Source organism: Mirounga angustirostris, unplaced genomic scaffold, assembly GCF_029215605.1.
Source record: "Mirounga angustirostris isolate CCGP_5_RB_7025 unplaced genomic scaffold, mMirAng1.0.hap1 SCAF_4, whole genome shotgun sequence".
Lineage (NCBI taxonomy): Eukaryota > Metazoa > Chordata > Mammalia > Carnivora > Phocidae > Mirounga > Mirounga angustirostris.
Window position 1 is genome coordinate 23,020,317 of NW_026991712.1, and position 17,066 is coordinate 23,037,382.

The 17,066-nt window shown below is 37.3% G+C and overlaps 1 long non-coding RNA gene across 1 annotated transcript in view; it reads right to left on the reverse strand.

Annotated features, from left to right (window-relative positions):
* Positions 1-2,392: 2,392 nt before the first annotated feature.
* The window catches only part of LOC129046416 (uncharacterized), a 71,420-nt gene continuing 56,746 nt past the window's right edge, over positions 2,393-17,066 (reverse strand). The window contains exons 3-4 of the long non-coding RNA XR_008507638.1: positions 4,555-4,669; positions 2,393-2,410 (exon numbers count right to left, since the gene is read on the reverse strand). This is a non-coding gene — a long non-coding RNA (uncharacterized LOC129046416). The remainder of the gene's footprint in view (positions 2,411-4,554; positions 4,670-17,066) is intronic.

The window sequence follows — 17,066 nt, forward strand, 5'->3', positions numbered from 1 at the left end:
CATCTGGTGACAATTCTAACCTACCTTTTTTTTTTTTTTTCTTCGATTTTGTCACTTAATGTATTGACCCAAATTTATGAGTCAGGACAATAAATAAAGCCACAGTTAGAGAAATGGAGTCTGATGATCCAAATGGTGTGTGTGAGGCTAGAGAAGAAAGTAGAGCCAGATCTTGGAAGAAAATGCAAATAATCTTCTTGCCTGGTACTGAATTTGCTCTTATTTATTGCCTCATGACCTTAGATCTTATTATTAATTTTGCCTTATGGATTAGAAAGAATTGTACAGACTAATTTTCTGTAAGTTTTTTGCTTTATAGCTAGTCAGCCTTAAACATGATTTTGTTTATTCAGACAATTGTCCCTTGATTGAGTTAATCTAACTCTAAGCCACATGTAGCTAGTGTTATAGCAAACCAAAATGAGCAAAACTCTCTAACTCTGGTATTTTTTTAAATTTGTAATTCCCAGAGTACATTGTTAGTGTTTTCATTTTATTATTATTAGTTTGATTTTGTTAATATTTTTGTGGCCACACACACACAATATAGGACACCCAGTTGAATTTAAATTTCAAATAAGCCATGAATAAATTTGTAAGTATGTCCCCAAAATTGCAAAGGAGATACTAATACTGGAAAATTGTTCATGTTTTACCCAAAATTCTAATTTTAGTGTTCTGTATCTTTATTTGCTAAATATAACAAGCTTATTTACTGGAAGAATTATAATTTCATGTAATTTTGTTCTTTTCAATAGGGTCATTTTAATAAATATGTACATTTAGCTCTTTTGTAAGTTTTTATACAAATAAATTAACAAGTTAGGGGAAAGTCATATTTTAAGCTGCATATTCTAGTTTGTGATTCTGATAATATAGTCAGTATGGTTAAAGGTCCTTTAGAAACATACTGCAGTTATCTACTTACCTGTCTGTGACCTCCATTAATCTGTGACATCAAAAAGAGAGGGACCATACTTCATTGTTTTGTATTATATAATGTTGGCAAATATAAGGACCTCAATGAATATTTCTCTAATAGACTGCATGATTACAAAATAGTAGGCTGGCCTCGTGGGAAGCTTACCTGGCAAGTCTGAGGAGCTCCAACCCCAGCTGGGCTAGCTCAGGTCTCCTTGAGCACCTGCTGCCAGGCTGCCACAGACACGCAGAGACCCTGCCTTCATGTGTATCACTTCATTTGTTCCAATCTCTCCAATGCCCCATGTTTTGCCTTTTTCTCCCATTTAGACCACAACAATTTTTTTAAGACAGTGTACCCAGCCAAACTGTCTAGGTTAGTTACTACTAAGAGTGGAAACATTTTAAATTGTAATTTTTTAAAAAGTGGTCATTGCTAAAAAAAAAAGAAAAAAAAGAAAAAAGTGGTCATTGCTGATATATATGAACGCCATACATTTTAATAAGTTTATTGTAATCATTGCATTTAAAAATTCTCATAATTTTTCAATTGATTCTTTTGCCACTTTTAGGCTTAGAATTATGCCATTTACAAGGTGTAATAATTTCATCTTTTTCTTTTCATCTTTTTCTTATACCTAGGCATCTAATTTTTGTTTTATGCTCTCTTGTAATTGTCAAAAACTACCTATTAAATAATAATCATAAAAAAAAATAGTAGGCTGGCACACACAAAAGTGTGTGTGTGTGTGTGTGTGTGCGCGCACATGCATGTGTGTGAGATTCAAGAGTGCCTAACGTGTAATGGATACTGACTTTGTACTAGCACTCTACTGAGAGCTCAGTGCCAAAATTTAGTTGCTGTCTTCTTTTTATAGAGAAGCCTTTCACTGGAGTGTGGTTCAAAACCAATCAAAGTCTATCTGTAAGAGTACATCAATCAGTTTATGTGTTGGCTAGATACTGCATCCTCCCTTTAGAGACTCCAGAAAGGATGAGTTAGTAGAAATTCTTCATAGAGTCCATGTTGGTTTTCTCAAACTTCTGTTACCATATCTTCATTTCTGAAAGTCAATCTGTAATATTTGGAGCCATATAGCTACAACAGTAGCTCCTGTCCTATACTCTTTTAGAATTCTTCACTCCCCCATTGAGTGTCCCCTCTCCTCGAACCTATGTAGGCCTCCACCAATAGCATCTGACTTAAGTGACAATTTGTGATTTTCTATGCAAATGCCATAAATTTCTACCTTACTCTCTTGGGACCCTTGCTCTTACAACCCTGACCCCATGCTGTTCTTAAGCCTAATCAGCCTGTGGAGAGGCCCATATGGAGATGAACTGAGGTCCCGGCACACTGCCCTGTCTGAATTCTCAGCTGACAGCCAGTTTTAACTTACCAGTCGTGTGAAGGAGTCATCATGAAACTGCATCCTCTGGCCTCCGGTTGAGCCTCCTCAGCTGATACGATGTGACAGAGAAATGGGCCCTATCCAAATTGCAGATTCATGAGCAAAACAGGTAATTGTTGATGTTTTAAGCCAATAAATTCTGCAGTAGTTTGTTATGTAGCAATAGATGACAAATAAAGATTTTGGCACCTAGAAGTAGGATGTTTGCTATAACAAAAACCTAAAACATTTGGCTTTGGCTTCAAGACCAGATAGCAGGCAGAAGCTTCAAGGGCCTTCAGCAGGTTCTTAGTGAAGCCTAAGGGCCTTGAGGAGAGAGTAAACAGAGGCATAAGTGGCCTAAAGGAGACTGATAGTGAGGGCTTTTAAGAAACTAAGGAGAATGGGGCGCCTGGGTGGCTCAGTTGGTTGGACGACTGCCTTCGGCTCAGGTCATGATCCTGGAGTCCCGGGATCGAGTCCCGCATCGGGCGCCCTGCTCGGCAAGGGGTCTGCTTCTCCCTCTGACCCTCTTCCCTCTCGTGCTCTCTGTCTCTCATTCTCTCTCTCTCAAATAAATAAATAAAATCTTAAAAAAAAAAAAAGAAACTAAGGAGAATGTTATTGGAAGTTTGACAAAAGGAAACCTGTGGTATGTAGTGGCACAAACTTTGGCAACTTGATGGCCTGTGGTGACTTAGAAAATAGGAAAGAAACTCAGTGATATACTTGAAGATTTCCAAGAAGAATACAGAAAGTAGCACCTTGGCTTCATCACACTGCCGTGATAAAATGTAAGGAAAGAGAAATTAGCTAAAGAATGAACTGTTGAATATAAACTCAAGACTTGGGGTATTTGAAGAAAAAACTCTTCCTCACCTGACCTCCCTAGTCAATAAGTTCTAAATTAAGGAGGCCTTCAGGCCCAAGATTAAATCAAGGATGGGACTATTAAATCCTTTGTTAAGACCTCAGAAATATTTTTTTTTATTATGTTATGTTAATCACCATACATCATTAGTTTTTGATGTAGCATTCCATGATTCATTGTTTGCAATATAACACCCAGTGCTCCATGCAGTACGTGCCCTCTTTAATACCCATCACCAGGCTAACCCGTCCCTCCACCCCTCTCCCCTCTAGAACCCTCAGTTTTTTTCTCAGAGTCTGTAGTCTCTCATGGTTTGTCTCCCCCTCCAATTTCGACCTCAGAGATATTTAAATATTGATAGAAATTTTCAGATAGAAAACAGGCTCCTTAAGGACCTTTCAAATAGAAAATAGGCTCCTTAAGGACCTCAGTGTATAATTTACAAATTCTCTTCTTTAACTAAGAAGGCTTCTAAGAATCTCAAAGATCTTGTTCCATAAGAGTCCCTCAGAGAACACTAGGTACAGAAGAAATTAACTCAAAAAGATTTACAGATTTATAGGTAGGACCTTACTCATATGGGTTTTATGAATTGATACATAGGAAACCTACAATATTTTTTAAAGAATTTTATCTGCTTGGTCTGAAATGAGCAGAGACAGTATGAAATGAAGAGAAGCCTTTGTCTCTGAAATTTCTATGTGTAGGAAATAGGCAAACTGCTAACACAAGCTAGTTTTTGTAGAAAAGAAAATATGACTCATAAGGCAGAACCAAGAACCCAGAAGGTGTAGCCAGAAGGTATGAAGAATAACTACCAAAGAGCTGGACTGAGTTCCAGTCAAGGAACTGGCAACATGTACTTGGATGGACGTCCGAATTGCAAAACACCCATATCTGCAGTATGCAGATCCTATGCTGATCCTACCATTGTGTGTTGGGTATGGAAAGGGCAGATAAACTCTCTTTGATTTTCAGGTTTGGGGTTGAGAATAATAGTACTTAAAAAGCTATGCCTGAGGATGTTGGGCCTGAGGAGCTTATCCACACCTGGATCTGATTTGTTTTAGCTCATGAGATTTTGGACCTCTAGCTTAAGCCTAATGCCCTTAGATGAGACTGGGGGATTCTTTAGGGAAGACAGGTGAGTGTGGGAAAACTATAAATTGTGGCCAAATGGGAGACTGTGTCATATTGCATTTTCCAGAAATAGATACACATCTCTTGTATTATGTGTTGTTTTAGAACCTTAGCACTCCATCATTAAAAGTGGATCCTGTGGCCCCTCCCCTTGAACTGAGGCTTTTGCAATTGACTTGACCAATGAAGTACAAAGAAATTGCAACATCCAAGGATGTGTCATATAGATACCATATTTTTGTGGGATGCTTATTCATGGACATAACCACAATGCTGTGCAGGGGTCCATGGAGTCCATAGATGAAAGTAGGTTCTCTGGTGCTGACTCATGTCTTCCCAGCTGATGCTGTTTGGAGGAAAAACAAGTTTATTTCACTGAAGCCTGCTCAAATTGCAGATTCATAAGCAAAATTAAATATATATTTTATTTTTTGTTTCGTTTTAAGTCACTAAATTTGGGGTTAGTTTGTTATGCAGCAATAGAAAAATAATACACCAGATTACCATTTTGATAAAGTCTGAGTGTTTCCAAGGTCTCCATAGCGACATATTTATCAAACATCTCTTAGAAGGAGGTCTGTTTGCATTTGCAAAAATGTTATATATTCATGATTTAAATTCTTTTAATTTTTTGTATCACATGCACAATTTTTAAAAAGTCATGTAGTGCCACAAGGCTTTTAGAACAAACTAACATTTACTGCCTCTGACCCTCTCATCTCATTTATCTTCTCAATTCAATGTCTTTCATTGCTGAAATAGGGCACTTAAAAACTAATTGGTTAGCACTGTGGGCTTACAGGGCAATCAGGTAGCCCACAACCCTTTGTTTATTTTTCTCTGGGCTAGTTGGTTTAGTCAGTAGGGGAGCCTACAGTTTTGAGTCTGAAGGGCATATGTGACTGGTGTTCTCTTGGAGATGGAATCTTTTAGTAAGTACTTTCACTTTATTCTTTTGTTTTCAGTATTGAATTTAAATGGTAACCTTGTGTCTGGGCTCTTGAAACCAGAGCTTCTCTTGTTCAATAACCCTTGAGCAGTGGTTTTCAAACATCATCATATATCAAAATCACCTGGAAGGCTAGCTAAGCCACAGATAACTGAACCTCACCTCCATAGCTTCTGATTCAGTAGGTCTGGAGTGAGGCTGGAGAATATGCACTCCTCATAGGTTCCCAGATCTGAGGCCTGGAGACCACAGTTTGAGAAACATTGCCCTAGAGCATAATCCTTTGGTTGCATGGAGGTAAGTGAGACGTCTCTAACTACACAGCATGGTGGGTCTAACCTATAATGCTTTTAGATAATCCTTCTGTTTCACCATCTCAAACTTGACTCCTGATCTCAGTAATACATGTGGCCTCTAATTCCTGAGAATTTCTGGGATTCTTTAGGGGAAATAAGCAAAGTTCTACTTTGGCTTAGCCTCCTCTCCCTCTTTCTAGCCTCCTGTAGGATTATTGGCATGATTGGCTTTTTCTCCATTAGATAATTTGTCATTTCTCCTCTCTCCCATCTACACTTTCCATCTTTAAATTCTTAGGATAGGATTACTAATGACCTTATTTTCAGGGATGGCAAAGTCTGAGTGTCTTTTCTTTCTCTTCTTGCTATTTTGGTGTGTTATTTTGAAGGGAATAAGCAAAAGAAACTTTTTACATTATTTTGGTGGAGTGTTATTTTGAGTACAATATTGAGAAGAAGCATTCTTGTCATCATTTTGAAACAGATGAGTACATCCATGATATTTTGACTCTTGCTAGTTTTAGTTTTAGAGGGCATTTTTGTAAGAACTAGATATTGTTGGGGGTAACATCATTTGCGAATGGGAAATCCATGGTATATAGTAACTTTTGGTTAATCAAAATAGCCAATTGACTTGAACAAAATAATTACAGTTGCCTGAGAACTAGTTTGTATTTAAGATGCACTTAGACTTTGCACTGAAAATTATAGCTAAAATGTGATTTTTTTTTTTTTTTTTTTTTTTGCCCTTCTGTTTTCTCACATCAATTTTTATCTTCTATTTCCAGAATGTTTATTTGGTTAGTTCCCATTAATTCCAAATTTCAAAATGTGAAGTGCAATCTTAAATATCTAGAGCTGTGCTATCTAATGTAGTTGCCACTAACAATATGACTATGTAATTTTAAATTGATTAAAATTAAAATTTAGTTCTTCAGTCATATTAGCTTCAGTTTTGTTTGTGACATGGCTGGTGGCTACTGTAATAAACAGCTCAGATATGGAGCATTTCCATCATCACAGAAAGTTCTTTTGGATGGCACAAATTAAAGCCTCCTTTATTTACAGAAGGTGGGGGAGAAAGGAAAAGAAAGAATGACTTTGATTTTGAATGAAAACACTCTTCTGTCTGTCTTACACATTTTACTCAGGAACTTTTGTTTGAAAATATCAGTGTCTTCAGTATCTGTCCAAACAGTCAAATACCACATTTTTGGCTTGATAGTGGTAATGTGGAAGATGGAAATGATTTACTCCAAAGTGCTGGGTGGGTTTGTGTTAAATCATTCACATGTTGTTAAGGTGGAGATACACTCCTGGGACTGGAGGCTCACCTCCCACCCCAGCCCACCCCACCCATTTCCCTACCTGGTTAGTGTCAGGAGGAGATGTGTTGAAAGGCTGAGCCTCTGTAGGTGTGCCTTGTCAACTGGGACTCCAGCTCCGTTTCTCAGATCAGCACAGTGTGTGGCTTATGTACAAAGTGCCTGCTTTCAGTTGGGAAGTGTGTACATCAAGGCTAAATGGCTGGTTCCAAGGCAGAGCAACACATTCATGGATCCTTGCTATATGTTTGTTGACCTTTGGATCCCAATTTAATTGTTTATTGATCAAATAAACATTAGAGGCTATTTATTGGGTCCCAATGGGGAGCTGTTATCCCAGACAAAGAATGATAAATATGTTTGTATTTCTGTGACTAATTTTTTTTTTTTAAAGATTTTATTTATTTATTTGAGAGAGAATGAGATAGAGAGAGAGAGCATGAGAGGCGCCCCTCTGTGACTAATTTTTAAAATGTTTTTTAAAAAGTATACTTAATGGGTGCCTGGGTGGCTCAGTTGGTTAAGCGACTGCCTTCGGCTCAGTCATGATCCTGGAGTCCCGGGATCGAGTCCCGCATCGGGCTCCCTGCTCAGTGAGGAGCCTGCTTCTCCCTCTGACCCTCCCCCCTCTCATGCTCTCTCTCTCTATCTCATTCTCTCTCAAATAAATAAATAAAATCTTTAAAAAAAAAGTATACTTAATCCTGCCAATGCAGTTGAAACATTTCTAATAATTATTTGCTCAATAAAAAAATATGTACATAAAACCAAAATTGCCTTATTGAAATATCACACAAAAAAAATTCTTTGGAAATCACTAGGGGGAAACCAGAAAAGAGAGAGAGATAATAGAAATGTTGATTTAGGTGTCAGATATGTAATCAACTATATTAATTATTTTATAAATTATATTAATGACATTTCGTTGTCAGATATTTAAATTTTTTCTTTCCAGTTGCTTAGAAAAATGATCTTAGAACATGTTTTTAAAATAACTGTAGCTTTTTTTTTTAACCATAGAAAACAGCCTGAATGCCCAAATTGTATTCCTTACTAATGAGTTTGTTGGAAAACTGTTGATATTTACCTGGACTTGTGAATGCCTGCTCTTAACCTAAGGCAAGGTTAGGTGTTAACCATGATGGGTCATTGTTTGAACCGGTAGAAAGGCTTTCCTAATGGATATCTCTAAGAAGGTATATCTTTTTCCTTCCCTCCCCCTACCCCCATTTGCTTGTAGACACTATTTTCGGTGAGTGAGACGATCAGACTGCTTAGATTTAGGGTAAAAACAAACAAGCTAGTAAGACCCATTCAAAATCAATTTGGAATGTTACAATTATAGACGCAGGTAAGCTACAAATCAGCAAGCTAAGTATCACGGCAGAATTACCTCTATATCTCAGTGAGGATGTATTCTGTCTTCTGTTTATAGAGCCCTATAGTAATAGACAAATAACAACAAAAAAGTATAATGGTAATGATCATTATTGAATACTTGATTGATATGTACTAGACACAGTGTCAGATATTATATATAATGTATTGTCCTTACAACTGTCAGTAATTCTGGAGAACAAAAATTGTTATTCCTATTTTACAGGAAAGAAAATTGAAATTTATTTTTAGCACCTTGCCCAATGTCTCAGCTAGAAAGTAATGATGTCCAGGACTCAAACTTGTCTGATTCTATAACCCACTTTCTTAATCATTGTGCCAGGCATTCAATACAACTAGTGGAATAGAATTTAGGGGTGTTAGGATTATGGTTCCTGAAATACTGTGTGGGTTAGAAGTTAAATGGGTTTTAACAATATTATTTTTAAGTTTCCAAGAAAAACAAATTTTCTAGGAAATACAGTATATCTCTGATGTAGTCCAAGCACCTATTGTGAATGTTCAATGAGTACTTATTAAATTAATTAAATGTTTAGGGTCATTGTATAACTGTTATAACTTGGGGTATCCTGGGAGGTCTTTAGGCTGATGTATGAATATTTTCACTTGCATGAGACACATAGCCTGGTGAATGTAATTACTGTATAACTCAGAATTTCTCTGTGATATATATATATATATATATATATATATATATATATATATAATCTTCACTCATTGTATTAGCTATAAATTGGTGATTTTAGAAGTTTTCTGGAAGGCAGTGTGTATTGCATTAGAAGACCATTCTATCTCGGGCGCCTGGGTGGCTCAGTTGGTTAAATGACTGCCTTCGGCTCAGGTCATGATCCTGGAGTCCCTGGATCGAGTCCCGCATCGGGCTCCCTGCTCGGCAGGGAGTCTGCTTCTCCCTCTGACCCTCCCCCCTCTCATGTACTCGCTCTCTCTCATTCTCTCTCTCTCAAATAAATAAATAAAATCTTAAAAAAAAAAAAAAGACGACCATTCTATCTCTAATTAGTAGAGACTACTAAATCTAGGGATTGATATCGTTGAATAAAAGCAAATCCATTGGTATGAGTCTATAGTAGCTATTTCCAATATCCTTATTGCCTCAGGATGGCCCTCAGTTAAACTGTACATATTAGAATCTTTTGAATCAAGATCATGTGTCTCTATGATTAGTTAAAAACTCTTAAACCACTGAAATATTTTAACTGTTATTTTGGATAGTACCTTTCCTTTTGCTGCTTTAACCATTTACCATCATCTTAGTGGCTTAAAAGAACATAAATTTATTATTTCAAGTTCTGGAGATCAGAAGTCCAAAAATGGATCTCACTGGGTTAAATCAAGGTGTGGCAAGGCTGTGTTGATTTCTGGGGGCTCTTGGGAAAATCCATTTTCTTTTTCCAGTTTCTGGAGGTGCCCACATTCCTTGCCTCATAACCCCTTTCTATCTCCAAAGCTAATAATGACCAGTGGAGACTTTCTCAGATTGTATCACCTTGACACTGACTCTTCTGTCTCCCTCTTCTACCTTTAAGGACCCTAGATTGGGCCAATCTAGATAATCCAGGATAATCTCTCTAGTTTCAGGTTAGCTGATTAGTGAACTTAATATCATCTTCTATTTAATTTCCCTTTACCATGTAACATACCATATTCACATATTCTAGGAATTGGGCATGAGCATCTATGGAGGTCTAGTATTCTGCCTACTACAGGTAGAAGCAAGAATATGGAGGTATTAAGTAACAGACTTGAATGTAATCCTCAACTCTGTATTAGCTATTTGATCTTGGGCAAATTACTTAACTTCCTTGAATTGCCTGGATGACAAAATTGAGTTAATAACCACTACTACCCAGGGTTGTAATGAAGATGCTATAATTGTCAGAATTCAGGAGTCTTTAACCTGTGAAAGAGAATTCTCTTGTTTTTCATCCTATTAAATATGAAAAAAACTTCTTAAGGCATATGGTAGGTTATAGCATTTTTAGATATCCTTTATTCTTTTCAAGTGAAAAGGGTAACATTCATCCATTTAATACCTTCTTTATAGCTCATTACCCAGTCCTGTCTAAAAAAATGATCATTGTTTAAGGCTTTTTATCTGTCTTTTTGTTCATCAGTTCACCATAAAGGTACCACGTTATGGCACAGTTCTTAAAGAAACAAGATTAATGAACTTGTAACAATTAGAGAAAAATTGATGGATAAATTGTGCTGACCAGGAATACAATTAAAGTTCAAGAAAGAGATAGATCTGTAAAGAGTGATCTAGTGGCTGGAAACCTTAATGCAACTGAGAGAGTATTGGAATAGATTTTCAAATAAAAGGAACAGAATTAGCAAAAATAAATAATGATAAGAGGTATGTGGAGGAAAGGAAGAGAGCTATCTAACAGAATAGAGGCCATGTCTGTTAAAGTCGGAATACTGTTCAACTTGGAATATGTAAATGTGTCATATGGGGACTTGAAAGCCAGACAAGAAAGGTTAGAAGAAAAAGGGAGACATGAAGGTTCTTGATTAGGAACTGATGGACATGAGCTTATAGAAACCAAGATAGGCATGGAGTTGAGTAATAATCTCCCCTCCCTACCCAAATATAAATAAGAATTGATATTGACCAATGCATGAATCGTCATAACTAAATCAATCTCTTTCTCTTTCTCCTTTTCTTTCTCTTTCTCTCGCTTTCTCGTGCAAACATTTTTGCTTATAACAGAAACTTTTAGGGAAAGAAAATATGACCCATTGACAGACTAAGAGGTGTTCTTAGAGATAGTAACTTTTATTAAAGTCATTATGAAGAGTGTAGGGAGGAGAAAAGGGAGATGTTTATTAAACAAAACAAAGCAAAATTCTGCATTTGAGATAAATTTGTTCTTTGTAATCTGATGTGGTCTATATTTGAGAGTTTTAATTTAATGATCATTTCTGAAAAGAGTATGTGTTTTTAGAATTCTGGTGACCTTTATAAAAATAATAAACTTCAAAGAACCCCAAACTTCTTCATCTTCAATATTGGACTCCTATTCCTTACCTGTAGTAGCTATTTCCAATATCCTTATTGTGAGGATTAATGTAGATAACCCACCTTCATCAGTGAGTAGTTTCTTTTTTTTTAAGTTTAATTTTTTTTTTTAATGTTTTTTAGTGAGTAGCTTCTAAACAAATCTGGGCAGCAAAAGAGAACTCACTGGCAGGATATGGGGCAGGAGAGTGAATGAGGGCAAGTCCTGATATCTAGGGAGAAAGAACCAAAGGGTCATATATTCAAATTGCTACCATTGGGATATCTCATTTCTACATGATTTGTGTCCTTGCATTATTTTGTTCAGGATCTAAGTTCCCAGAGGAAACAAAGGGTCTGATGAGCTCAATGTCACAGTAAAAATTCCACTGGACAAAATTAAACAGGCAAGGAAGACTTTATTCAAGGCTATTGCAGTAGGGGAGAGAGGCCAGAATTTAGTCTGAACTTAACTCTGCTGAAACAAAGGGCAGTAAGGTTTTTAAGAGGTGGGGTGAGGAGTAGATTGCAGGCTGTTTGTATTTACTAATTGGCTTTACCCAAAAGAAAACTTTCTTGTATCTTCATGACAGGAGGTAATTTACAACTTGGAACATGGGCTCCCACCAAAATTAATCTCCCACCCTACCACAGAGACTGGGACATGGGGGTGCTCTCTTCCTTGATGATTACCCTTCAAACCAATGGCTCCCAGAACCTTGAGAAAGAGTCTCGGGTTGTAAACTGGCAAGAAGCTTGAAAATTGATTTCCATCTCATAGGATTAGAGAAAGAATATACAATTACAAGCTTAATAAGGAAAATGCTCTAAGAGGGAAACATTAATGCCATCTTGGTCACCAGTAGAGGCCATGAACCTACCTTGGTCATAGTGGTGAGAAGAACCGTGTGGCGAGGCATCTTGATTTATATTCCAATCAAGACCACATGGAATGCGGAAAAGACATTTTTCACAGCATTGTATTCAGAGGAAGTAAAATCCTACCATTGCAGTCAATTTAAATCTTTAATGTGGCCCTTTAAACTTGCCAGACGGAACATTATATTGTATGATGCACAGCAACAGATCCTCAAAAGCCTTTTTAGTCATCAGTCTCCCTCAGGGTGATACATTGTCTATCCCCAAAGTTTCCCTGAACTGCTCTCATTAATCTCTCCCCTTACCCTACTCTCCCCCTTATTTCCAGATCTATCTCTCTTTAGAGGACCCCTTTGCTTCTCCTCGTGCAGATATTTCAGGTCTTCCTGCCTTCTCCAATTCTGTTTTCCCATCATTTATTCTAATGAACAAACAACGCTGCTGCTTCCTTAGAAGTCAGAGCGGGCACATTAGGCTGTGGGTACTTGTCCTTTTATGCTTCTGTCTCACAAATCTGAGAGACCACCCTACAGATGGTATATATGTTTGTCGAAGAAAGTCAAGATGAGGAGTTATATCTTGTTCATTATATCTCCTCAGCACCTACTTAACACAGGATCTGGCTCAGAGTTAATATCCATTAGTTTTACTTTTTTTTAAATTGGGCTCTTGAGAAACAGAATTTTGAGGTTTTAAGGAATCCGTGATTCTTTAGCAGGAACAATAGGGAGGTATCCTATGAATGTGTTTGGCAGCTGTCAAGCAGAGCTCGGGTGTCCCTGAAAGCTTTCCAAAATAGTGATGGAGAATGAAAGCAATTACTTGAGTACCTTCCGTAGTACCTTACTATCTAGTTTCCCAGCTGGGATGGAATAGTCAAGGATCTGGCAAGAGAAGAGAAGAGAGAGGAACGGAAGTGAAAGAAAGGGGGTTTGAACATGGCTGCCACTGCCACCGTCACCATTCCCAGACTTGCCTCACGTCTCAGGCACCAGAGCAGGTCACGGGATCCCAGACTGTCTGGGTAAATACCAGATGTGTGGTAGCATGGGCTACTGTAGCCATAAAAACTGTTATGATAACAATACCATCTTGTTTCAAAAGAGTATTGCAGGGTTTAGCTAACTAAGTTTATGTGGCAATTTAATTATGGTGTTTCTTTTCAGTAAAACTCGAGTAACATATTTTTCAAGAGAGCAGATACTAAAATCCTTTGCACACGTTCAAAGAAAATCCCTATATTGGGGAAATGGAGAAACACATAGAGTGAATATAATATGGAAAAGATTTACAGAGAGATTTCTGAGCAACTCCTTAAGATATTTGTGTGCTACATAAATAGAAAATTGTGCTCTGAGTACATGTATATAATGTAAAACTCTGATAACTAAGAGCTGAGGAGCAAGATGCTCTTCTTTCTGGAGCACTACAAATACCCCTCAGAGTATAAGAACTGCAAGATCAATGGGGAACACATTACCACGGCAGAAATGCAAAAGAACCATGGCTGGGAGCCACTGTTTCACTTTTCCAGTAGTTGTTAGAAGCTTTTGTGTGTTCCCGTCCCTGCATCAAAAGCCTGAAATCTATGAGCTCTAATGATAGATTTACACTGGGATTCAAAGGACAGCCAAAATGCAACAGTGTTCTCAGGTTGCTAATCACAGACGCTAATTTAATACAATAAGAGCCAAGATCAAGATTTTAAATGTTTAAGGCTTCTAGCTAGAGCCCGTAGGACTAGTTAACACAGTTCCAATTTTGTTCAAATTCAGGCTCAGGAAACCGTGTCTCATCCATTTGGAAACATCACCTTGGAAACATTAAATAAAGGGCAGGAAACCATATACCAGCTGGAGGAAAAAAACCAGTTTCTAGACAAGGTCCATGTAAAGGTGACATCTGACTTAGTGATGTTCACAAACTCCCTCACCAGAGGAGGGGGTCGGATAATCTGCAGACTGATGTTAAGTTGAGAGACCGAGGGACTCCATTTCCAGCCCATGCTCTGAGTCGGTATGATTCCACTTTTGCATAAATTAATCACAGAAGTATAATATAATTTCCTGCTAGGGTTCCAAATTTAGAACCCGATTCAGCCTTCTAGTCTGTACTACAGATCTTTCTAATGCAAGTCAAGTATTTAAAGGAGCTGACAGCACTAACCTCAACCCAAAATGTTTGATCTGCTTTTTGTCTCTCATCTTAAAAGCATTGCTCTCCGATTTTCTTTCTTGCCTGCTTAGTGGTAGATCGTCCAAAAGATGGATAGTTTGGGTGGCATTGGCAAAATGCTTTTATGCTTTCCCTCTTACATGATAGCCTGAAATTGTTAGATCTGGATTCAGTTTAAAGGGCACAATTTACCAAAAAAAAAAAAAAAAAAAAGCCAGAAGGAATTATTTTGATTCTCTCAGAATTCATCATATATGTCAATAGACATTTAAGGAAGAAGGCCACTCTCTTGATCATTTTTCTAAATAAATGCTTTTAAATGCAAAAATCTGTCTTATAAAAGGAACTCATAAATTGGTAGCTGTGTCTGAAGGGGCTGAGTCTAAATCTTAATTTTTTTTATAATACTTTATTATTTCTTTATTACAGAATCAGGGCCCATCATGGTCTCAAATACCCCTCAAGATATTCTCCACATCCCCACTATTGCAGTTCTAATTTAGGGTTTTATTATTTCTTCCTGGGGCTTTGGCAGTAGTTTTCTTACGAATACTCTAGATTTTGATCCTGCATCTTCCATGTTACCTATAGAGTGAAATTTTTTTTTTTTTTAAATGCAAGAATCTAATCGTGTCCTGTCCTGCTGCAAACCTTCCGGTAAATTCCCATCCTTCCCGGGATGCATTCCAAATACTTGGTGTGGCACACAACATTTTTGGGTGCTTTCCTTGCCCATTTTCTCATCTCCACCACTGCCTACAAATATGGCTACTGTCATCGGTTCTGCCACCATCCTGTGGCCTCTCATGTTGGAAACAACCTCCGATAGAATGCCATTTTGCCAGATCTCTGCTAACTTGCAGACCCCTCAGGGTCTACCTCAGTAAATCACCTGTTCAAATTCAGTGGAAAAAAAAATGGTTAAGGTTAGTGGATGAATATTTAGGTCAGTGATAATTGCTATTAGCCTATTTCATATATTGAGTTATACTTTAATTCTCCTTTTATACTAAGCTTCCTGTGAAACCTTAATTTTTGTGTCATTTTGGACCGATAAATGGGGTGAAATGGCACAGAGCTATGACAGAAATTGCAGGCACAGAGATAAAGGCCAAAATGATAATAATGAAAAAAGTAGGTGAGAAGGAGAACTATAATCCCTTAAGAGTCCTCAGGGAAATGGGGGTAACCTTGGGATTTTTTTTTTTATACTACATGGGATGGAAATACAAACCTTGCTATCTTAAGAGTAAAGAGTGCCCCCTAAACATGGTGGACTTGGGGACACATAACGGCAGACACTTGGCTTACATGCCAATCTGTTTATCAACTAATCAGCCACTTCTCATTTAGCTAACATTATCTTTATTTGACATTTGCAGGGAGGGGGTTTGTGGAAAAATCTAACTTTTCTCCAGCTAGTTAGTAGTAGTTGTTGAAAAGAGCAATTCTCAGTGCTAAGGTCATTGCCCTTGGTGATGTCAAAACTTTGACTCCATGAAGTCTTCCTATTTAAACCCAGAGACCATGTTTTCTCTCCCTGTCCTAGATTTGACCCCCCATGTTCCCAATTCCCAGATTATGGGAACATCTGATTCTGAAATTTTCTTCTTAGCTAAAGCCAAACCAACCTAAAAAATTTCTTACATGATTTTCTTCTGAGTGAAAGAAATGGCTTAAGATAATGTTTATTTTTGTGTTTTTTGTTTGATTTTTTTAATACTATTAACCAGCATTGTCAAGGGGACAGGCAAATACACTCCTAGATACCACTGTTAGGGTAAATTGGTTTAAGCTTTTTGGAAGAAAATTACAATATGCTAAAGCACTTCCATTCTGTTGAATTTATCTTAATTAGAAATTAAGAATGTCCACAACAGTTATCTCATAAATTTATTCTTTCCTTTTTTTTTTAAGGTTTTATTTATTTATTTGACAGGAAGAGACATAGCGAGAGAGGGAACACAAGCAGGGGGAGTTGGAAAGGGAGAAGCAGACTTCCCGCTGAGCAGGGAGCCCAATGTGGGGCTTGATCCCAGGATGCTGGGATCATGACGTGAGCCTAAAGCAGACACTTAATAACTGAGCCACCCAGGCGCCCCAGATTTATTCTTTGCATGTTGATTTTTAATAGTAAAAACTGCAAATAATCTAAATGTTAAAATAGGGGATTAGTGCAATCAGTTTTGATACATCTATACAATGGGAAAATTTGCAACTATTTTTAAATGTTAGATGACAGAAAAATTCTGAAATGATATATGCCAATAAAGAATATGAAATTCTTTATTGCTTGTTGATGAAGTTCATGTCCTATTTATCTACTTATGTGGATGTGTGTTTTTTAATTTTTCCAAAATGAGCCTATGTTAATTATCTAAAAATATCTAAAATTTGCCTGAGCCATCTAGAGGAAGTAGGATTCTCAGTGGGGCTGGGTTGTATAAGCCACAGCCAGTTAAAGGCAAACCTTGGAATGGGAAGAAGGGCTGATTTTTGTTTCCCTGTTAACTTTTTCATCTACATTCATATTCACAAGACATGACACCATTAGGCCAGATTTATACATCACAACATGAAGTGGAAAGTAAGCAAGTAACTAATCTGTTTTATAAAGACAGGGAAGAGAGGAAGCAGTTTACCCAAAGCCCCTTCAGTGCTGAGAACAGTCTTCATGAGTAGAGTGCTAATCTAAAATT